The sequence below is a fragment of the Pygocentrus nattereri genome, chromosome 22, assembly GCF_015220715.1.
Source record: "Pygocentrus nattereri isolate fPygNat1 chromosome 22, fPygNat1.pri, whole genome shotgun sequence".
Lineage (NCBI taxonomy): Eukaryota > Metazoa > Chordata > Actinopteri > Characiformes > Serrasalmidae > Pygocentrus > Pygocentrus nattereri.
This window is the reverse complement of record NC_051232.1, coordinates 32,961,828-32,986,952: the sequence shown is the minus strand read 5'-3', so window position 1 is coordinate 32,986,952 and position 25,125 is coordinate 32,961,828. Positions and strand designations below refer to the sequence as shown.

The following is a 25,125-nucleotide window of genomic DNA, read 5'->3' as shown; positions in this document are numbered from 1 at the left end:
TGTTCTATTTAAGTCTAAGCAAGTGCAAAGTAATCCAATAAGGAAAGGTGCCTGTGGTTTTATGGAAGAACCGAAAGTGACCGTGACTCACGTCCTGCTTAATTCCGCAGGGAAGACAGTTACGCGGTGGGTGGACGGGGCCTCGCAGTAGGAGTGTCTGAGTATCTAATGGATGGATTGGGACGAAAGGACGGACGCGTGCTTCAGGTGCCGATAAAAAGGCGTCCCTCACCGGCCAGGTCGAGCAAGATAAAGAGCCGGAGATGGTTTTATAGGCAGAAGACCGCCGATTTATGAGGTTTAATGGACGCTGTGTGCACACAGTTAGCAGAAGCTTTGAAAAGCCACTGAACATCAGCTCACTGGAGCAGATCCAGACAGAAGGGACAAAAATCCACTTACAGACACACTTTCTCTCTCTCTCTCTCTCTCTCTCTCTCTCTCTCTCTCTCTCTCTCTCTCTCTCTCTCTCTCTCTCTCATTCCTCATTAATTGCTTCGCTGAGGTCCAGGCGGGGTGTTTGGCTGCAGCACGGCCCTTGTTTGTGATCGCAATTACCAAAAGTTAATTTGCCGATGGCTTCTAATTCGGGACATTAATTAGAAATTAGAAATGAGGGGATAGAATGAAGTCCAGGGGAACACAGCAAACCAATTTAAGGGAAATAATCTTTTTCTCCACATCGTACCATGTCATCTGTTTAACTATAGCACCTCAAGAGCTTCAAATATTCTTAATATAGAAGAACGTTTGTCCAGTTGATTACTTACTAAAGAAACCCTTTTAATATTGAGTAAGTCGGCCTCGTCTGCTCTGAGCTGCACTTCTACGTCCTGACTTCTTTCCTTCTCCACAAAGGTTTTCCAATCACCTTCTTATTGGATTACTTTGAGAACAATGAGCTCCACTTCACAACGTAAGGTCAACTTCAGGCTTGTTTCTTGCCACTGAAGGGACCAGCAAACATGTTCGTGTCTCCTGTTTTAGTCTCGCTCAAAATGTTACGAATGCTAAAGCAGAACTGCTGTTGGTCTCATCGAATGAGACATTTTGGGCTGGTTTGGGGTTCTGAGGTGAGCACATGTCCACACAGTTAATTACAGTGCTAATGAGATGATGATGGTAAAACACCAAGCAGATCAGAGCGCCGAGCCCTTCCCAATCCACACTGCGCATTACCACGCTGACGATGGCTTCATCAACACATTCCAGTACCACCGTTCTAACACAAACAGGTGATTAGCGTAGAACATTTACATTGTGTGGAAGTTCTTTAAATAAAGAAGGGGCAACGGTTCATTTGGAGAGTCCACTTTTGATGCTTTGTAGATACTTCATTTACTTTCAAATTACATTCAACTAAATATCTCACCATTTTCTTTAAACCCTGGCTCTAATCCTAACCCTGACCTTACACTCAACCCAAAACCAAATCCAACCCTCACCCTGGCTCTAATCCTAACCCTGACCTTACACTCAACCCAAAACCAAATCCAACCCTCACCCTGGCTCTAATCCTAACCCTGACCTTACCCCTGAACCCAAAACCAAACCCAACCCTCACCCTGGCTCTAATCCTAACCCTGACCTTACACTCAACCCAAAACCAAATCCAACCCTCACCCTGGCTCTAATCCTAACCCTGACCTTACACTCAACCCAAAACCAAATCCAACCCTCACCCTGGCTCTAATCCTAACCCTGACCTTACACTCAACCCAAAACCAAATCCAACCCTCACCCTGGCTCTAATCCTAACCCTGACCTTACCCCTGAACCCAAAACCAAACCCAACCCTCACCCTGGCTGTAATCCTAACCCTGACCTTACACTCAACCCAAAACCAAACCCAACCCTCACCCTGGCTGTAATCCTAACCCTGACCTTACACTCAACCCAAAACCAAATCCAACCCTCACCCTGGCTCTAATCCTAACCCTGACCTTACCCCTGAACCCAAAACCAAATCCAACCCTCACCCTGGCTCTAATCCTAACCCTGACCTTACCCCTGAACCCAAAACCAAATCCAACCCTCACCCTGGCTCTAATCCTAACCCTGACCTTACCCTCAACCCAAAACCAAACCCAACTCTCACCCTGGCTCTAATCCTAACCCTGACCTTACCCCTGAACCCAAAACCAAATCCAACCCTCACCCTGGCTCTAATCCTAACCCTGATCTTACACTCAACCCAAAACCAAATCCAACTCTCACCCTGGCTCTAATCCTAACCCTGACCTTACCCCTGAACCCAAAACCAAATCCAACTCTCACCCTGGCTCTAATCCTAACCCTGACCTTAACCTCAACCCAAAACCAAATCCAACCCTCACCCTGGCTGTAATCCTAACCCTGACCTTACACTCAACCCAAAACCAAACCCAACTCTCACCCTGGCTCTAATCCTAACCCTGACCTTACCCCTGAACCCAAAACCAAATCCAACCCTCACCCTGGCTCTAATCCTAACCCTGACCGTACCCCTGAACCCAAAACCAAATCCAACCCTCACCCTGGCTCTAATCCTAACCCTGACCTTACACTCAACCCAAAACCTAACCCAACTCTCACCCTGGCTCTAATCCTAACCCTGACCTTACACTCAACCCAAAACCTAACCCAACTCTCACCCTGGCTCTAATCCTAACGCTGACCTTACACTCAACCCAAAACCAAACCCAACCCTCACCCTGGCTCTAATCCTAACCCTGACCTTACACTCAACCCAAAACCAAACCCAACTCTCACCCTGGCTCTAATCCTAACCCTGACCTTACACTCAACCCAAAACCTAACCCAACTCTCACCCTGGCTCTAATCCTAACCCTGACCTTAACCTCAACCCAAAACCAAATCCAACTCTCACCCTGGCTCTAATCCTAACCCTGACCTTAACCTCAACCCAAAACCAAACCCAACTCTCACCCTGGCTCTAATCCTAACCCTGACCTTACACTCAACCCAAAACCTAACCCAACCCTCACCCTGGCTCTAATCCTAACCCTGACCTTAACTTCAACCCAAAACCAAATCCAACCCTCACCCTGGCTCTAATCCTAACCCTGACCTTAACCTCAACCCAAAACCAAACCCAACCCTCACCCTGGCTCTAATCCTAACCCTGACCTTACCCTCAACCCAAAACCAAACCCAACCCTCACCCTGTCTCTAATCCTAACCCTGACCTTACCCTCAACCCAAAACCTAACCCAACCCTCACCCTGGCTCTAATCCTAACCCTGACCTTAACCTCAACCCAAAACCAAACCCAACCCTCACCCTGTCTCTAATCCTAATCCTGACCTTACACTCAACCCAAAACCAAACCCAACTCTCACCCTGTCTCTAATCCTAATCCTGACCTTACACTCAACCCAAAACCAAACCCAACTCTCACCCTGTCTCTAATCCTAATCCTGACCTTAACCTCAACCTAAAACCTATTTTGAAATGTAAGATTATGGAAGTGTTCTTCAAGGAAAAGTGGGGAAAAAAAATCCTAAATCAAAACACTGGTAGGGACAAGTCTGTTAGCGGTGGTGCTAAAATGATGTATTTTAACAAGAAATTAATAGGATTAACAGGAAAATGGTTTTCTCAATGATGGTAAACATCTGTAAAATTCCAGCTGTTGAATTTCTCTGAAATCCTGCCTTTTACTGTAATTCAGCAGTCATCTAGCTGTCAGCAAGTTTCCCTAATAGTTCTGACAGTGCTTTACCATAATAATAACAGTAGTAACCACCATTAAAACAAATGCACACGTCTGTGAAATAAAGGTGATCATTTGCTTTTGTTTCTGTACAGTTTATATATAGTTCTTATTAAATCATCAAGAAAAGCATGCCCTCCATTTTGCACACTAATAATTATGCAGAAATGTCATGTGGGTCTATTACTATTCACATGGTAATAAATGTTTAATAAACGTGTAATAAGCACGTCCAAGTTGGGATACAAAATGGGAATTCTCAGTAATGACTGGACCGGTAGCATCCCAGCCAAACCCAGCCTACACAGGTTTCAGGAGCAGGAATTCTGCTCTGTTAAACCCTAAAACCTCTAACACTGTGTTCTCAGCACTGCTCGACAGCTAAAGTACCTTCATCTCCTCCATGCCTGGAGCCTCCCTTTGTACCCCCGTCAGCCCATTGTGCTCCTAAAAGGGACTGCTTCTAAATGCGTAGACTCCCTGCTCATGTTCTGCTCCCTACATAGGAATAAGTACAGGTTCTGTGCTGGGGAATAATACTGGTGCTTTCTGTTATGTGTCAGTTTACAGGCTTTTCCCTCATGTTTGGTATGTTGATTAAAGCGTTTCTGCAGAATTTTTGCCCAAGACCCTGAAATGGACCATTCCTCCCCGTTCCAAATGCCATGCTATTGGTTTTAGACCTGTGGAAATCTGCCAAGGCAGAAAGGTACTTGGTGTTTGATTGTTGGACTTAACAATAAACTGAGAAGTGAAACATTTAGCCATTGTTTCATCTGACGTTCACATGTCTGCCCACCTTCTACAGTGGTGCCAAAGTGTTCAGGGAAAGATTTTCCATTTTAAAAACCAGGAAAACCCCTTTAGATGAGGTATTTTGAAAGTGGGCGGAACATTTGAAAAACCACTTTGGAGTGAATACTTGTTTTTTTCCTGCTTGTTTCCTCATACCACATTTGCTTTTCTAGCTACAAATACAATGGCCCAGCAACACTTTAGCAACAACCATTTGAATGCATGTGCAAGTAAATCCACCTATTTCTAAGACAAATGGTTTTCTTAGGTGGCTAAAACTTATGCACAGTAGTGCATAACCAGTGCCATGACTTAAAACATGAACAATTCACTTTATTTCCATTGTTGCCATGAAAATATACCAAGTTAGCCTTTCAGTTGTGTTGAAAATAGCATTGTGACCAGTGTGTTGTCCCCAGATTTGGGTCAGTGTGGCATGATTTGCACATACAGTGCCCTGTAATGCATATTAGAGGGCATATCGTACGAAAGAGCCTGACAGCATTACTGAAAATGATCTTGTACATCAGCCCTTTCATAGCACGTTACATTTCATTATATATTTTGTGTTCTATAACCTTGCGTACACTGTGAGTGTCATACGTGTCAGTACAAGGCCAAAGCTGTGCCACTATTAGCCTGAGCTCTTTGTTGACCTAGTGGCTGTTGTCAACAGCTCCTCTAATTGCTGATGAAAGGCAGTGATCTGTGTGGCCTTCCCGGTTTGAGTTTGTCCTCACGTTAACGTTCTGACCGGCGCTTAAAAGCAGAAGTGACTGACAGGTCCCGTCCCTCTGGATTCCCCAATTCATTATCCTCTCTGCGCCACGTTATAGAGCATTGCTATTAAAGAGGGAATTGTCATCAGCTTTTAATGACTCCTGTCCACCTTTACAAACAGCAGTGAAAAGCAAAGTCAGAGCTCTGTTCATAGAGAAGTACACTGGTCTTTAATATTTACGATGCATTAGTGGAGCGATTACATGTGTAAATATGGCACGTAAACCCCTGAACTAACAATGATTCTGGTCTTTATGGGTCTGTAGAGAAGGATTGATCCCAAAGTTCATCACGATGTGATTAGATTTGGTTAGTTTGGTCTGGACCAGAATAATTGAACAAAATGCCTTGAATATGGTGGACTGGAAGGTGTCAAAGCTCCAAGAAGAGTGGGGAACAAGCTCTTGATTCTACTATATATACATTTTATAAATATATGATATACACTCACCGGGTTGGACCCCCTTTTGCCTTCAGAACTGCCAAGTCAACAAGGTGTTGGAAACGTTCCTCAGAGATTCTGGTTGGTTATTTGAGTTCCTGCTGCCTTTCTATCATCTGGAACCAGTCTGCCCATTCTCCTCTGACCTCTCACATCAACAAGGCATTTTCGTCCACACAACTGACCGCTCACTGGATATTTCCTCTTTTTCGGACCGTTCTCTGTGAACCCTAGAGATGGTTGTGTGTGAAAATCCCAGCAGATCAGCAGTTTCTGAAATACTCAGACCAGCCCGTCTGGCACCAACAACCACGCCACGTTCAAAGCCCCTTAAATCCCCTTTCTTCCCCGTTCTGATGCTCGGTCTGCACTTCAGCAGGTCGTCTTGACCACCTCTACATGCCTAAATGCACTGAGTTGCGGCCGTGTGATTGGCTGATTAGCTATTTGTGTTAACAAGCAACTGAACAGGTGTACCTAATAAGACTCCTAACCCCCAACTGCTCCCCAGGCACCACAGATAGAGCTGCCCCCCACTCCGTCTCACTTCACAGATGGGTTAAATGCAGAGGTGAAATTTCCCTGTTGTGGGACCAATAAGGGTCACTTAATCTTATATTGTGTGTAAATTTCACAATAAATGGACTGAAAGAAGTGCCCCAAAATGACTTGGAAAGACGTCTGGCTCTATTGACTTTACCATGAAAGTGAAGTATGTTTTTCCTGTGATGTTACCATTTTAGTGATGCGAGGTTTTCTTCCAAGAAACAGCTACATATTGTGATAGTGAAATTTTTCAACCGGTTGGAGAAAAGGTCAGTTCTAGACTAGAGCAGCAGAGCCAGCTCAGCATGTGCCTCATGTTTTCCTGAGTGCCATAAATTATACATTTCACTCATGAAAGAAAAGTTTGTGTTGGAAGATGTTTGGGGGCAAAAAGCCGTTGATTTACACAAGACCATTTTAGTCAGCCAGTGCAGTGTGTCTGAATTGATCTGTGTTCTCTGATCATTTCTGTCAGGCTGCGTCATGTTTGTTCATTCATATTCATTTATTCTTCTTATAGAAAAAGTGTTTTGATTACTGGTTGGTTGTTTTTTGTAATCTTGGTAATTTGTTACTTTGCTAAGGGTCAGTTTGATCAAGAAGAAACATTCAAGGCAAGGCAAGTTTATTTATATAGCACCTTTCATACGTTGCTGTCATTAAAAGTGCTTTACAAATGAGAAAATACAGTCACTATAAAAAAGTATGTAAAGAAAACAAATGAAGGTCTCACTTTATTTGGATTGTCCACTGTAGCCCCCTATAGATTATCTACAGATGTTCACATTGTTAACAAACTATCTCTGTAGAAAGTTGGTTCTAAACAGTGGTGGGTTGACCAGTTAATGACCCTAGCCTCACTGTTTAGGTACCTAGTTTGTCAACTGCCCTCTACCTAATTCATCATTGGTCAGTTGGTGACCACAGACCACTGTAGACATCATTGGAATGGTTGACCTCACTCTATTTCATTATATTCTTGGTGCTGATTATAAGACGCACACAGCAGAATATTTGCATTGATGATGTTCTGCAAGTTCATGTTCAAGACTGCTGCCTCAGAGATATCGGCTGACGCGGCGCAGACAGATATGAGGTAATCACTCCTTTTTCTCTGCCCTAGGCCGATGTGACAAGCCGGTGACAGGGCTTGTCCACTCCAGCAGAAACTAATGCCCACCCATGCGGTGTTTACGCTTGAGGGGAGGGAAGGAAGGTGAGATGGTGCGAAGGTTTCCCTTTGGCCCTGAGGGCCAGATGCGCAGGGTTATGGACTATCGTCTCAGCGCTCGTTTGTCAGGTGGACAGCTTGGCCTGTGGCTCTGGCCTGCCGGAGTGCGTGCGCTGCTTTAATAGACTTTAAAGCAGACACATTGTTTGATGAGTTTTTTGATGGAGGTGGATTTTGTGCTGGAAAAATGAAACTTCACGCCAGGCACGACCGTGACTTACTGTAGAGGGTTCACTCCAGACTCTGCAGAGTAAAGAGTAATCAAAGTTCTAAAGCAGACATTACCATTGTTTGAAAAAGAGTGTTTTACTCTGCCACGCGTCTCGCTGAGGAGGCGGAAAGGGTGTTCATGCTTCAGTGGTTGCAACTAGACCTGCAAAGACACTCTACTCTTTTTTTTAGTATAGCCAAGTTTTCAGAATCTAGATGAATTGGTAGAGAAGTCAAAGGTACATTTAAAATGGTTCCTTCAAAAGGACCGTGCTTTGTAAGCATGGTAATAGAACTCCGAACACTGAAATATGCTGAGATGATTAATCTGTATCAGTTTTGCCAATTTAGTCAAGTCCTCTTAATCTTTTGGTTTCACGAGTTTTGCCCCTTCTCATGTGTGTCACCTATGTCTTGTTTTCTTCTTGCCCTTCAGTCTAGGTTCCCAGGAGTTTGTCTGTGTTCAGAGTGTAAATATTCCCTTTTGTTTTCCTTGTTTCCCTATCATGTCTTGTTAGTGTTTATCAGATTGCTATTAAGTTCACTTGTTTGTGTTTTCTTCCATCCATTTCTCTTCATATTTGGTTCGTGTTTGCTTTCGCTTCTTTTTTTGTACTTTCTCATGGCGTTGCTCCTGTAAGCCAGTAACTTCATTGATTTTTGGGAGCCTGGACTAACTTGCAGTGGCTCAGCACTCAATCAGATAGCCTTAAATACTGCATGGCATTTTATAGCCTAACTCGGTGCATTGGTTTTTATCCATTAGTAAGTGTTTAGCTGTGGCTGCTATATCACGTACGTGGTGTGGTAACACGTGCAATGTATGTCTTGGGATCCTAATGCACCCATTAGAACAAAGCTGTAGCTAGGTCCTTGTACACTTCCCTCCAGAATTATTGGCACCCTTGGTTAAGATGAGCTGGGAAGGTTTGAGGGTTTTTTGAGCTTAATCTTACTTTGAATAATTTTACTTCACATATATGATTAGACTTCTTTCCTCTCTTCCATGTTGAGCTCAAGACATGTTGCTTGTTCAGAGGTGCCAACAACTCTACAGGCCATTCTGCCAGGAGCAGGTCATTATTTAGGGCAGTTAGAGCATTATCATCATTAATGGTCTCTTTTGTTTTCTTGTATGAGCTTCTAAAACCTGTGTTCTACACTCTCAGGGGAAAAAAAGGTAGTAAACTGTCAGTGGGGTCGGACCCCTCCTGTCACTGGGGGGGAACCCTCAAGGGTCCATCTCAGTACCTTTAGTCAGGGAACATAACTGAACCATAATCTACTGAAATGATCTGTTCTTAGCTGTAGTGACTCCATACACCCCGCCTTCGCGACATGCACCTATCCCCCCTGGGTCTCGCCACTGTCATTGGGGCCCGGATCCCAAACACCACCAAGGGATATGAGTGATGGCGGGAGGAGGATATCAGCCACCATGATGGCCACAAGAGGCATGAAAGCGGAACGCCAGTCCCGAACTCTGTCAGCCACTCCTCTCTGGCTGCAGACCTCCTCTTCCCGCTGTCAGTCGTGTCGCCGGTGTTTGGGATTTGGGATTCGGCCCCTGACTTCCTGCCGGCTCTTGCAGCTGTCATCAGGGCCTGGGGGACGGGTGCATGGCACAGTCCTCCTGAGAAAATTCTCCAAGTAGTAACTTAGAAGAGAAACATCTAGCATTGGCCTAATGATCACAACCGAGAGCAGCTTATTTTTAGCCTATACAGCAGAGCAGGCAGTCTGCCCTCAGTTTATGCTTTAAAACAGGATGGACAGCTAGGGCTGCACATGGGAGCAGCATGTTTTTAAACCAAATATACAGCAGTAAGCATGATCCTTTTTGTAGGACTGTAGGATCCACCCAGATGTTCTGCTGTGGCAGAGTGGAGTTAGCTGAAGTTCTCTGCATGCTCAGTGGAGCGAGGAAACACGCCTGCTCAGGGAGCCGGCCGCTCTATTAATAGGATCCATGCAGCCCAGTCAGTCATTATTATTGGCTTATTATGTTTCTCAGCTAGTCGCTCGCAGTAATAAGCCGGGGAGCGCGCGCCACTGGCGCATTTCAATTCCACATGCCGTCATGATGCCATGTATGGCCTTGATTTGCACGAGCCACATTACTGAAATTTCCGTTTTGGAGATGTAATTACATCTATCTCAGCCTCTTCTGTCAGAACGATCCCCCAGACATTGTAATTGGTAATGACTTACAGATCCGAAAAGATCATGTTCTTATTGGACGCTCAATTATGTGAAGGTTGTTAAAGGCTTTGGAGATCCAGCTGAGAGCGGAATGATGAAGTAGAAATGTTTCTAATGAGTCATTCCTCAGTTTATTTGACCACTGAACCCTTAGAAACCCTCAGAAAGTGAGAGATCGTCGTTTTCTATAATGTACTAATCTGTTTATGTAATTACATGGAAATCATATAGCAAGTAATGGTATGTTGCATTATAAATCATTATTGGGTATTGACAGTGTCTAATTTTATTAGACACTCAAAAGACACAGAATAACGAAACATGTTAGAACCAATTGTCGGCTTCTAAAACTCGAAAAAATAGTCTTCGCCTTTGTCCTTGAAATATTTCCTTGGTGTCCCCGTCTTACTGACGGCACTCAGCTGTGAGGATAATTAGCTTAACGAGGAAGAAAGGGATACTGATGTCACTGTAATCTACCTAGCTGGCCTGATGGTCTGCAGAAGTGAAACTCTTTGCTGTGTGGCCTCCTTCAGATCATTAGAGCCCACTGTAGCCTAATTGAGAGGGATTTGTAAATGGCGGGATTGAAACATCTCAAAGGTGCATGCTGCTGCTACTTTAGTCGGCTGCGATTTTCTGACTGCTGTTCATGCCCGTTCATGTTTTAATCTTGAGTTGTATTTAAGGGTGAGTTTTTAGTGGCTGTCTCTAAAATAGATGTGCATTTGAGGACCCTATAGACTGTTTAGACACTATAGACTCACAGTGTCCTATTCATTAATGCAGAAATGTAAATAGTACAGCCAAATAGCACCCAATCACGTTGTAAACAATGGCTGAGACGAAGGCCTGGGATAAATGCTGTGGTCATAAATAACCCAATCATTCAACCAAACCGGCCTGCCTGAGTTTGCATTCGATCTGAAGTTGAAAAATGTTTAACTTCAGAGGAATAGCTTTGCACATCGTGATGCTCTTCACAAGATAATCAGCCAACTCACCATGTTGGCGTTATGAGACACCCAGTCGCTTCCTTTTGTTATAATCCCACTGACAGTTGACTGTGGAATATTTAATATTTAGTAGTGAGGAAATTTCGCAACTGGACTTGTTGCACAGGTGGCGTCCAATCACGGTACCACGCTGGAATTCACTGAGCTCCTGAGAGCGACCCGTTCTTTCACTAATGTCTGTAGAAGCAGTCTGCAGGCCTAGGGGCTTGGCTTTATACACCTGTGGCCATGGAAGTGACTGGAACACCTGAATTCAATTATTTAGATGGGTGAGTGAAAACTTTTGGAAATATAGTGTAAATATTAATTCACTGGCTTGTGAACCATCTGTTCTGGTCACATTAAATTCACAGCTGCCCATTCAAGCGCGTAATTTCCTATGTGATAATACAGGATCATTCAAAGCTCACATGTTTTCAGCCTTTGCGCGATGCATTTCGGCGTAGTCATGCTTTTCGTTGAACTTGAGGGAACCAGCAGACATGGCGAGTGCTCTTCTGTTGGCCTCACTGAAACTTGGTTAAAGGAAAGTTTCTGAGTGAGGTTGTAAACTGATGACCTGCTCCTCTGTTAAGTGAGGGGGGGAGTTTAAATAAAATGTAGGAGTTACAAACGGCTTTGACGATACAGGGACAGTGAGAAAGGTCTATAACCGACATTAACCGTTTATCGGTTAGCATCTAAATTGTAAAATGAAATTGTAGAGTTTGTCTTGTATGCCGTTTTGAAAATCAGTCAAATCGCTACTTTTTTCCTCAAAGTGGGCGGTTCTTGGTCAATGAAACTTTTTACAATAGCACTGCAGTTAAAGACACATGGTTTCGCTGCATGTCATAATACTAAAACTGAATGGTAACTGTTGTAGTTTACTATATCATAGTGGACCAAGAGTGGAATGTGTAGCTGGACATTAGGGCCATGCTCCAGTTACCCTTTGATTGCAAACAAAGCTGAGTGCTCAAAGTTTAGCACATGAAATGTATTCGCTCTGAAAGTCTGTGACCCAAAACTGCTCATTTGTGGGCAAGCTGTGGTGAAGTTACTGTACATTCACTTATTAAATTTTGCTGGATTAACTTAACATACATTATCAAAATACCTTCACTTTCAGCTCTATAATCTGAGGAGCTGATTGCGCAGATGTATTGATGTTAGTTTGTTTGTGCAACTTGTGAAGGCTGACATTGATGATTGGGGGTCCAAATTCATTTATGCATGCATGTGTTTACTGCTTTTTAGTAAACAAAATAGTTCCTCCCGGTGTAGTAGGTATTGTGGTTATATATCATTATTGACATTAGCAGTGGTGGTTTAGTGTGATGGCTGTGATGTGGTCGTGGGCACAAAGGCGTTTACGTTGTGTGTGATAACCTGCAACACTGAGCGTTCTATTAATCTATTACAGCATTTTCGCAAAACAAAAGAGCCCTGTTCTTCATAATGTCAGTTTTTTTGGACAAACGTAGTTCCAGCAACTTAGAGTAACATTGCTCTAGGCAAGTGTGCTCACTGACCCCTAGTGTGTGTGTTCACTAGCGTGCATGTATGTGGGTGTTTCACTGCACGGATGGGTTAAATGCGGAGGTCTAATTTCACAGTGTGCAAACACAGAGACAAATGGTTGTTAATTCTAATTCTAATTTACTCGATGTCACGTTTGGCCCCTCCCAGTCCTCCATGTGCTTGTGCTTACCTTTTGATCTTGTCGATGTGCTTTCTTGTTTTGATTCTTCCCTGTTCTCCCCCCGTGTTTCTAGACTCCGCCCTTGTTTGTTTTCACCTGTGTCTTGTTAACCCTCTTGTTAACCACCTGTGGGTTTTTTTTTAATAATCAGAAATTCAGTGTAGTAAGTGTCACTGTTGCATGGTTCTGCTACTCAGAACTGCTCCCAGTAGAACCTCCTCCACCCCAGTTAGACCTCTCACACCTACAGAACATACTGTGAATTGATCACCATTTCCCCTATAAATCAACACTCTGTGTAATGTATTTTGTAAAAATATCTCTATAGTGTAAATGCTCTTGAGCTTTCTATTAAAATTGTTTATGTTGTGACTCCTCTCCCTCCTATGCGGGATATAAAGCAGTGACTCGTGCAATATTCCATGTGAATTTCAGGCAAAATATCATTACAATGTAAATATCTTGGCTTTTTACTTATTTATAATTCTTTATGTTGTTAATATTTTTATGTTTAGTTTTATATATATAGTCTATAGTAACAAGTAACAAACTGTAAAAAACCTTTTGAAGTACTTAAAGTGAATTACTTGCTGGTTAATTCTCTTCTTGTCACTTCTTCTGTCTATCTTCAGTGCCTTGCTATCCCTTTGCTGCTGTAACACTGAGAATTTCCCTGTTGTGGGACTAATAAAGAATTATCTTATTATTTGCTGACATAGTGTATACACACACACACACACACACACACACACACACACACATACATACACACATACATACACAAACACTTACACACACATAGGCATCTTGCTTCTTTTAGAACAAAACCTCATATCTCCATTTTTGTCGTTTGACATAATCTGAAAGTACCTGTTGTTTTTTACATTGTGTGTAATTTCCATGATGAATGGACCAAAACAAACGGCCCAAAATAACTTGGAAAAAATTCTGGTTCGATTGACTTCCATTAAAAGTAAAGTAGGTTTTTTCCTTTTCCTGTAAAGTCACCATTATTGGACACACAAGGTTTTCTATATAACCTTTATAACCAAAATTCCTCAATACTATGGTTCTAACCCACCACTCTCTTTTACAGGTTCTCCCCTTCCCATTGGCCATGGTGGATCCTCCTAGGACTTCAGGATTCGCTGGGTTCACCTGGACTCACTACAGGTAAAAACGCATTCAAACATTATAATAATCACTTGCAACATAATCCTGTTCTCACAGGTTTATGCGTGTTTACACCGAGTTCAGGAGCATTGGCAATGTGTCGGGTCTAACTGACATCATCACAGTTACTATATGTTAAAAAGGTTAAAGACAGATTAGGATTTAGCTCATTCATTACCACTGTGGTCAACGTCAGTCCTTTCAGTTTATGAAGAGCCAGCAGATCATTTTCTGGCTGGGTTTGTAAACTTTAAAAGTTTTGTGTTTCTGAAGTATTTTGCCCGCTGGTCTTCCGTGTCACGTGTGAATGGTGGAAAGGCAGAACCTTGATCTGAAAACACCAGCAGAGTCCTGATTGGATGGATATATCAAATTGACCCAAATCATTTTGGATCACATCCCCAAAGTCCACGCGCTGGACCCATCATGCATTGTGCAGGCACTTCTGATGGTACTGACACTTTCCATTGAAAATGAATAGGACACGTGGTGGTGCACCGTCATGCTCGTGCTGGAGGAGTGTGACTGCAGGCTAAGGCATCAATTGTTGGTACTTGGCAACCTCAGTAGAGAACTACAGGTGTTACAGGTATGGCCATTGCTACCATTGTGTCCCATTTAAAGAACCAGAACATTTTTCAAAGTTTTTGGAGATTTTTTTTGTTGTTGTTGTTGCTGGGTTGGAAATTTTTCAACAAAATAAGATGAAACGCCTGCAAGTAGTTTATGAAGTTGAAGTTTTGCACAGTATTGTATGTAAATTTGTTTTTGTGACATCACAAAAACAATGAATTCAAAACAGGCTGTTTTGGCAGCCTCTAGTTTCCATGGACTGTATGGACTGGAGAGAGAACGGTATGTTTTGAAACTGTTACCTTGTTTTACATTGATTTTTCATCATATGGGCCCTTTAAAAGCACATACAGGCCTTAACCTGGTTCAAGCAGCCAAAACCATGAATGCTGATGAGTAACATGACCACAGGAGGATAAAATGCAGAGCGTTCGTGGTTTGTGGATTATTTCCAATGCAGTGCTGTCATAAATAAACCTGCTTAATCTTTAATATGTAACTGCAAACTAACATGACATGTTTTGCATATATTGTGAAAATCTTAACGCGACATCGCGGCAGGTAGTCACGTGACCTGCACCCTTTTTTTAGATACGGTTTTCTCTCTTAGATTCATCATTGCATCACTTTCATTTCACCTTTGCATATTTGCCTTTTGATTTGTTCTGTATCAAACACACAAGTGTTCAAATGAAGCCGATTTATGGAAACGTTAGCTGCCGGAGCTTTACAGCCAGTATATCAAAGGGAATACTTCCGTACTTCGGTAGCTTTCCAGGGAAGGACATGTGGGTGGTTTCTCTCTCTTTGTATTTGTCTTCATGATGTAACAGATGTTAAATCTTCTAAAAGGGAAGAATCTTTACTTCTCAGGCTTTTAAGGTCAGATTTAGAGCGCAGTATTCCTTCAGCTACAGCCGTGAAATTGAAATTATGTTTAAGTGAACAATCAGTTCAAATCTGTTCAGTGCTTTTCTACGCAGTGTTCCCAACATTCAGTCCAGGTCCAGATTCCATAGAATGAATTAAAGGGCCAATAATATGGGGGCAGTCATGGGCTGGAGATTAGAGAGCCAGCCCTGTGACCGGAAGGTCGCTGGTTCAATCGCCTCAGCTGACAGTCCATGACCTGAAGTGCCCTTGAGCACCGCCGTGGATAGGGCTGCCCACTGCTCCGGGCAAGTGTGCTCACTGCCCCCTAGTGTGCATGTATGTGGGTGTTTCACTGCACGGATGGGTTAAAAGTGGAGGTCTAATTCCACAGTTGGCAAAATGGTTCTAAATTCTATTCTAACTTCTAATTTTATTTTTACCTCAAAATGTTCAATTCAGCAGAGAAATTGAAACGAGGACTAAAAATAACATATTTCAATTTAAGGATGACGTCTTTTCATGGACAAAGTCAATAAAACATTTGACTTGAGTGTTCCAGTGTATTCAGCCTACAGCAGTTTGACCCTGTGTTTCTGAATGAGGCCCAGCTCAGGGCAGCCAATCAGAACAGAGCTCATTTCCATACGTCAGTCTTAAAGACACAACCTGTTTAATTAAGAGGGGTTGGATGGCCATTTCAAATGCATTATGACCGTTATTGGTAAATAAACCCACACAAACATCAGAAATGGGAAAAGCAATAAGATGCTTTGCTCAGTAATGACATGATTAGCTGGACGTTCGCTGCCCCCACAGGAAACGATGGGAGATGCAAGAGTCATTAACTTGAAGGACCAGATTTTAAAGCCCTAATAGGGTTTGTTTATGCAGTGATTGCTTCTGAGTAATGGAATAAAAGGCTTGGACCTTATCAAATGAATTGCGAGTTTAGTCAAGTGTTAAAAAGGAATGGTCTTCGGGAATCAGCGTTAGTTTAAAAAAGATTAAAGAAGTACCTCATCCAGACATGCGAATGCTTTAGATAATGAATAAAAGAGGAAAAGGGAGTTCATGCTGGCTGGTCTTTGGAAGCTTTGCTTTCATATACTGTTAACCGTGTTTGTTTCTTTCGGCTGATTTTTAGCTTAAAAAATTAAACGGTAAATAAAATGTGACTTTTTACATAGTTGAAACATGCTGACTCGTTGCTTTCACAAACCTTTAGAGAATAGTTCCACTGAATTTACAATTTTTGCATACATATATTGTTCAGATGTAGACTCATTCAGAACGGATTTGGTGTGAAATGCTCCGTTCTAGAGAAACTCAAAGAAGTTCACAATGGCAGTAATAGGAACCAGACATCCACCTCTAAAAACTCCCTCACAGAAAGTTACTACACTAAATGCTTGAGTTTTGGACCTTGGATTTGGCCCTCAGACATAGTTTTTAAAAGCCATTTGTAGTGGAGGGGTAAATGTAGGATGTCGTGAGGCAAAATAGTCCCCAACAAAAATGTACTATTTCAGATTTTCCACTATTTTTCATCAATATTAGTGTATAACCAGTGTATAGACACTCAGAAGACTCGTGTGGGTTCTCTGGTGGTTCTGGATGGTAAATAAAGTGCCTATATCTGTGTTGTAGTCATGGTGACCCCAGGTTCCCATCACCACCACTGTAAAGACATCTGAACCATTTCACACCAAACCGCTCATAATCTCTGTTTAAGTCTCAACCGCTGAAGGCCAAATTGGTGGAATTCCTTGATAACATTATTTTTATTATTTTTATTATTATTATTATTATTTAAATCTCTCGATTAAAAAAAAAATAAACAGAATCAAAACGTTTCCAAAACCATGCAGAGGCTGTATGTGAGTTTACGGCTGCCTCTGGCAGCTCCGCCTCTCTGTAAGCAAAAGCATGAGGAGCTAATCCGCCTGCCAGCGAGAGCAGATAAAGATGTTGAAATGTCTGGTGAGGCCTGCTGGGGGTACAGGCTCTGCACTCTGAGAGGGTGGGGTTTATGTGAGGGTCTCGGAGGAGGAGGTCTGGTCTGGCATGGACAAGGCAATGATTTGAACTTGGGTGGGTGGCTAACAAGACACCACATGATAAGCTGGGAATGAGTCATGTCTGGCTTACACTGTTAACATACTGGAGATAAATGAAGGTTTTGTTATTTGTTCAAATTAAGCCCAAATTAGATGCTTAATTCAATGTGCATTAATCTGTATTCATTATGAGCCAACTGGTTTGTTTGGCTTATATACTAAAAAATGTCAATGTTAAATAAATTGTGTTGTCTGAAACAACTGGACTCAAAATAATGAAAGTACATTTAAATAATTAAAACCTGTTTAGATTGATCTGAAAAGAATTCCATTCCAGTGAAAAGTGGGTTGCACTAAAATGTTAGTTTCCTTTCACAAATTAACTTTATATTGGGGTAACAAAGTCTGTGTGTACTGTTTTAATGAAAAAAGTGGGGCATGACTGAGATAAGCTTAACAACAAGTTTATTTTTCTAAGTACATAACTGGAGGCTTGTGGTGTGAAAATCAATAATAATTGCATGATTAATCATAATCCTCAGGATTAGTACATTTTCTGTGGAGTATCACAGGGTTCAGTTGTAGGGCCTTTATGTTTCTCTTTGTACAGCTCATTGTTACCTCTAGGTATTGTCATTAGGAATCTGTTTTCAAAACTATGCTATTTTCCAGTCAATTTATATAAGTTGGAAGTATTTTAAGCTAATTTTAACCCGTTTAAAATACAGATATGTTGAACTTATAAATGAAAGAGTGCAATTTTTTTTGCAATCAAAATATCATGAAGTTATGCAATATAATTATGTGTTGATACTGAATTGGTAATCCAAACTTCATTAGTGTTTTATAGCCTCTAATTATTGATGACTGTCACTCTACGTTTCAATAAGAAACACAAACATATCTTCATCAGTATAATGTTGATTGTGAGATCATTTAAGACCTAAATATTGGGCCAGACCATCTTTTTGAGCCTGTACATGTGATGTTAATACATACAGTCAGAGGTGTTGGGTTGGGAGTTAAACGTATGTCTTTTAAATGTTCATTTCATCCTTTACAGGGCAACTCAGAGCAGCACATGGATGCCGTATTTTGGTGTGTTTTTTCTCCTGACCCCATTTTAAATCTTACAGAGCACAGCTTTAATCAGCCCCTGAAATTTGTTCTTTAAAACAGTGTGACCTTAGTTTGATTCAAACAGGACTTTTGGTCTCACTTTATTTGGATTGTCCACTATAGTTCCCTATGGATTATCTGCAGATGTTCAAACTGTTAACCAACTATCTGTTGACAATCAGTTGACTTTAAGCAGGGGTGGGGTTAGGGTTAGTATTTGGACCAGGGTGAGGGCTGGGTTTAAGTTTTGGGTTGAGGCTAAGGTTAGGGTTAGGATTAGAGCAGGTTTAGAGTTACAGAAAATGATGGCCAGTTTAGTAGATATTTAGTTCAGCAAATGAAGAATCTACAAAGCGTCTAAAGTGGACTATCCAAATAAAATGTTACCAGACTTTTTACTTTGCAAATTTAAAAGTAAAAATTGCTGTCTTTCTGGTTCCTCGTGTGCTCTCTCCAAACCTGCAGCCAGTCATGTCACGGTGTTATCTACTGGGAAAAGATGATGTCCTTCTCAATCACATGTCTGATCAGCATTTCCTCAGGCCACAGGAGCTGAGGGCTAGATTGATGGCATGGGATTGTGAGCTGGAGAAGATAATATAAAATGCACTCTGGCAACAGTAACAATATTTGGCCTGTTGACGGGACATTCATGCTAAAATTCTCAGCTACTGACTCATATGTCAGCAGCAAAGCAGATAAACAACTTAACCTTTAAATGAGTTATTACTCTCATTTTGCTTTACTGTTGAAATGTAATAAGACTGTATTTACATATTTAAATGATGTAGTTATGCAATGAATTGCATTTTGATTGTGTTATATGCAAACTGTCCATACAGTTTCTGGACTGTGTACTTGTTAAAATGTAGATGCACAGTGCATTTCTGGGACTCCTTACGCATTTTGACTGGAAATGAACCCCTTACTAAGCCATGGGTCCAAAATTTTATTACACACTTCTATAACCTAAAAATAGCTGAATAATAAGCCTTAGTGTGCAATAAGACTGGCATGTTAAGGGGTTAAATGAACGTAGGGTGCTCTAACTTTTGCACAGTACTATACATACATTTGGTTCTCAGTATCAACAGATCTGCAAAACACAAACGCATTTCAGGCCTTGACCTGGATTAAGATCCTTTGCTTTGAGTAAAGAGGCCTCTTTACCTTATTTCATTACAACATATGATTGAATGTTCTAATGTTGTCACTACCAGAACAGCCATAAATTACAGAAACTTTAGCAAATGTTTCAGTAGTGACTGTTTTGGTGAGAATTTTAGTTCAACTCAAAAACACTAATCAGTTCACTAATCTACTAAAACTAATCTAAGACTAGCAAACAATAAGATGAACAGTAAAATTAAAATATGTTGCGTTAAATCACAAAAAAGTGCTTAATTGCTGAAAATGTGTTTCGGTATTGATAGTTCCTAATGTTCCACACTGCTTTTCAGACTTTGGGACATTTATCTTTGAAAAATGTGATCTAGCCATGAGCGAAATGCAGGGGTGCGGCTAAAACGAAGCTCCGCCCATAGACTAAAATGACTAATAACGTTAAAACGTGGGCCAGTATTTTTTTTCCATTAAAAAATTATACTGATAAACCAAACATTTTCAGCTTCACTTTTAAAGAAATCAAAAATAAAAGTAATGAAAATGATTAGATATTGTTTCCTCGAGTGTAAATTTAGAAGTTTGGAGTTTGAAACAAACACCTCCCAATAGAAAGTACACAATAAACGATGACATATCTCCAAAATAGTAACTTTACAGGAGAAAGAAAAAACATTCTTTACTTTCAATGTAAATCAATGGAACCAGACGTCATTCCAAGTCATTTTGGGCCGTTTCTTTTGGTCCAATCATTGTGAAATTTACACACAATGTAAAAGCCAACACACGATTTAAAATGATGTCAAAAACTGACAAATGGCTTAAATGGAGATACAAGGTTTTGTTCCAACAGCTATGACATACTTAGTTAATTGCTATCTCAGTAATGCCTTGGGTTTAAATAGATCAGAACATAATCTGCACTTTGAACTAATCCAGTTAAATGGTTCATATGAGCATCATAGTAATTATCAAATAATTAATAGTACTTAACTTTAATTACGAAATACTACATTTAGGGTTCAAGGGGTTTTGCAAACGGAGCAGTGCATGTCAGTTATAGATTATGCGTAATTAGCAGGTAACTACAGGTGGTAGCGCCCAAATCATGGGCAGGTGTGTGGTCGGCTTTGGCATTGTCCTTCGGCCAGAGTGCTGTGATTCATAGCCATGCTGATGATTTGTGGCAGGGTTGTTAACTCGCTGTCCTCCTGCCCAAAACTGTCCAGCAGAGCTCTGATGGTGTTGTCCTGGCTGGGAAAGAGATTGTGATGGGCTTTTCCTGTACACACTCCAAGGCCCCTGTCTGAGAAGCAATGAAACCTTCTAGTTTATCCTTCGCCGCTCCATCCGTCTACAGTCAGCCAGTCTTTCGGAGTCTCTGATGTGGCGTGACAGCTCTGAGACAACGGCGAAAGAAAATAAAAGATATGAAACATGATCTACAGAAAAACTGAGACGGACAGTGTGAAGCTTGTCAAGACTGTCAAGACCTATGTGGCTCTGAAAGACGTTGATAAGGACAGGCCAGGGCACAGGGAACTGTGTATGTTTGGATGACCAGGCAGGGTCACTGTGTATCCATCCCTCAAAGCCTAATAGCCTGGTCAATGACATTTCGTGTGGCCAGCCAGTAATACTATACTGCTGGAAATAGGCCTGTGTCTGAGTTACCACCCCAGTGAGGGTGAAAACTCATTTGCCACCAGTTTAAGAAATACGGCAAGATGCTAATTCCCACATGTGAACATATTTAATACGTTTCCAATGCATGCAGCCACCCAAACACACACATTTGTTAGCAGTCTTCAGTTGCTCAAGGGTATGATGAGCAATTTCAAAATCCAATCAGGAGAGTAGAGCTTAGAAATTAGGATTGAGCTGTTCTTCCTGCATATTTGGGGTCATTGTCTTTTTGAAGCCTCAATCTTCTCCCCTCTCATGGCTGATTTGTATTACATTCTCCTCTTGTATCTTCCAGTACATGCTCTCTTCATGTTTCCTTAAATGACATGGAATACCCCGGTACCATTTGCAGAGATGCAGCACCATATTGCAAATCTCCCACCACCATGCTTCACTGCAAGTATGATGTTCCTGGTATTATACGTGCAGTCCTTCTTCCACCAAACACCTACTTCGTCTAACCTCATTGTTCCCAAAGAGTTCTGAACTGTATAAACGCTCAAGTGCAAGTTTTAGCCTTAAATTTTCCGAGCTTCTCTTTTTTAGCAGAGGGGTTTTGTGTGGGGTGTAGGAACAGAGATGACTGTGCTGCGGTTCATCGTGTAATGTTTCCCATGCAGCTGTTGTTCCTGCTGCTTTCATGTTCTGTAGCTCTTTTAAAGTGACTGTTGCTTTATTTTTGACCTTCGTTATCTTTAAACTGAGCGAATTCTTGGGTGGTGTGCCTGTCCAGGATCAACTATGTTTCTCTGAATGTTCTACTTGCCTATAATCAGTCCAGAGGTACCAATAGGGATGTTTAAAGTTTTGCTATGACTCAGCAGCTTTTTGGTTTGAAGTGTTGCTTATATAAAGTTTTGGCTTTGGAGAAGAAGGAACTTGGCTGAGCCACAGCTCCGGTCCTGGAGGGCCGATGTCTGGCATGTTTCTGCTAATTGCCAGGTTTATGGGCCCTGTTCACAAGATTCGTGATTACTTCTGGTTTAAGCGTTATCAGGGTAAAACTCACTTAACTACAGCAGAAGTGATGACAAAATGTTATAATAGTGAACTGTAGTGCTCAAAGACAGGGCTGCAACAGCTATAATGTAGTTTTACATTTACAGCATTTTGGCAGATGCTCTTATCCAGAGCTACTTACAGTTCGGTCATTTTTACACAGGTGGGCAAAGGCAGTGTTGGGAGTCTTGCCCAAGGACTCATATTGGTATAGTGTAGGGTGAGATGTTACCCACTACACTAACCAACCACAGTTCTCCTGCGCTGTCCTGACAAACATCAAGAATAAGAAGTGGATGGAAGCACTGATTTAACTTTAAACGGAGCTAAAATGCTGTGTATGTGGGTTTAGCCTTGTTTTTACTGCGGTCTGCTGCAGCTTCTCACATCGAGCAGTATCTCTGTGTCTTTGTACAACATGCCAGTGATTTCTGTACCGTTTCTCTTTTCAAAGGGAAGAAGAACTTTTATCTAGCATGAATTTAACGGACTCCCGTTTATATTAAGCCAGCTACTCTGGCTAGAAGCCGTTGCTAACCAAACTAGATTGCCCAGCTAACATAAAGCAGCTTTCAGCTTTTTCAACTGCGATGCTAACGTAGAAGTTAGCAGGGAGTCAGGTTTTTGACTGCGCAGTGAAAGGTGGATGTTTTCCGAAGTGCTGCTCCAAAAATCGCCATGAAACTATCAGAATGATGCTGTTTGGCAGATCGCTAACACAGCTAGCCAGCTAGCTTTAAAGCTTGCTACTCATATGATGGTGTTCCTCAAAATGCTAATGCTAAGCTAGCTAATTAGCGACTGTAGCCTGCTGGCTATCTAAAACCGTGTTTAAACAAGGTCTGTTAAATAGACTTCACGTATAAAAGCTTTGGCTTGTGTTCGTCAAAGAAGTCTCTGCCATCCTGTAGCTAAATGTGTACACGTTAGCCGGCTGGTGCCAGCAGCTGGCGAAAGCTAGCTTCCTTGTTTGGGAACATAGCTAGTAAGAAATTGCTCCTATCATAGCTACAGGTAAGTAACGTTTACCAAATTCAAGCTACATATAAAAGTTCTTCTTTCTTTTGAAAACAGAAATATTACAGAAATCGCTGGTGTGTTGTACAGAGGGACTGCAGCGTTTACGGTTAAATCAGTGCTTCCCTTCACTTCCCATTCTCACTTTTCGTCACGATAGTGACCAAAAACTAACACACGTCTATCGTAGCTCAGTGTTTGAGCATTAAAGCTCTTCTCCAGAGCGCCTTACAATTTGATCATTTTACACAGGAAGGCCAAGGTGGTGTTGGGAGTCTTGCCCAAGGACTCTTATTGGTATAGTGTAGGGTGCTTGTTCAGGCGGGGATTCAATCCCAGACTATAGTATAGAAGGCAGAGGTCTTACCCACTACACTATCCAATCACGTAGTTCACTACTACAATATTCTGTCATCACCTCTGCTGTAGTTGTATGGAGCGGGAGTTAGTTTCACCCTGCTGACGCTTAAACCGGAAGTAATCACAACTCTTTGTGAAAAGGGCCCATAGGGTGTGTTTCAGTGGGGGTACTACCGAACTGTGCTGGACAGCAGTCCTAAGCTGTGCACTCCAGGGCTTAGCTAAGTGGCCTTAGACTGTACGGTTGGTGTGACCACTGCTGTCCAGTTCATTACTAGATTAATTTTAGTGTAGCGTGTACTGCTACCAAATAAGACACAAGTCTTTGTGCTTTATTAAATAGCTGTAGTTAGTCACAGCTACACTGTACACAAAGAGCTGTTAGCAATTCACTCTAAAGGCCTCAGCAGACTTCAGTGAAGATCATGACGTAATTACAGAGAAAACGAACAACGGCAGATGGTTGAACCCTGCCAATGAAGATGCCTGTGATTGGTCAGTAAGAAGGAGGCCTGCTATGAAACAAGGAAGGAAGACTTTGAGGAGCTTCCTTTTGCAAAAATCTGCCAAGCGTTTGAAAGACACGTCAGTATTTCACTGGTAAATGTGTTAAATAACCAATAAATACCTCCTAAATGTAAGATGTTACGTCTGTCATTTGGTAATATGAACTAGTAATTAACATTAAAAAAAAACGTGATCCTCACAAGAGCACGAGGCTCAAGTTGGCTTTGTTTTCACGAGCTTCTTGTCAAATCTTCCCACTCCACCTTAAATGGTGGTGGCAGTCTGGACTCGCTTGTCGTCATAGTAAGAACTGCGATAGAATCGGACACATCTCATCCTGTTCTACAGGCTTGTTTGTCAAAATAATGACTTGCCATGTCAACATAATGACTTGTATTCTCCATATTATGACTAATGTTATGATAATAACTTGGTATCTCCAATAGTGACTAATTTTCTCAAAATTAAAGCTAACTATGTCAAAATAACATATCTCAATTTTGACTTGATCTTGTTTATTTTTTCCCCAAAATGTTAAATTCAGTAAATTAACCAAAATCATGCATTAAAATGTGCAAAAGTGCAGTTATAGAAAATCAACAAAAAAAATTTGACCAAACTTTAGCACAAGACTGTATGTTGAACTAATGACTTGCTGTGTCAAAAGAACAATTTTTTTTCCCCAAAGTTTGACTTGTATTGAAATAGTAACATATAAATAGTGACTTGGTATTTCCAAAAATGACAATCAAAATAAAGACTTAATATCTCAAAATAATATTTCTCTTTTTTCACAAATGTTTGACTAATTTTGAAACAATTTCCTGTGAATAATGGCTTGGTGTATCCAAGAGTAATTTATTTTCTCAAGATAAGTTATTCCTGCTACCGGCTAACACCACACTTCAGAATAAGAGAGAATAAACCCACAGATTAAATGCTGGAATGCATTAACACAACTTCTGTTTTATTCTTCAGAGAATTCTTCAGTACCAAGAACCATGTCAAAATTACTGGA

At 41.5% G+C, this 25,125-nt stretch overlaps 1 protein-coding gene across 2 annotated transcripts in view; it reads left to right on the top strand.

Moving 5' to 3' along the window:
* The first annotated feature begins 13,717 nt into the window (after nt 1-13,717).
* The window catches only part of LOC108437846 (Kv channel-interacting protein 2), a 347,094-nt gene continuing 335,686 nt past the window's right edge, over nt 13,718-25,125 (top strand). For both annotated transcript variants that reach the window (XM_037532671.1, XM_037532670.1), the window contains exon 1: nt 13,718-13,794. The gene's annotated coding sequence lies outside the window, so the exon portion shown is untranslated. The remainder of the gene's footprint in view (nt 13,795-25,125) is intronic.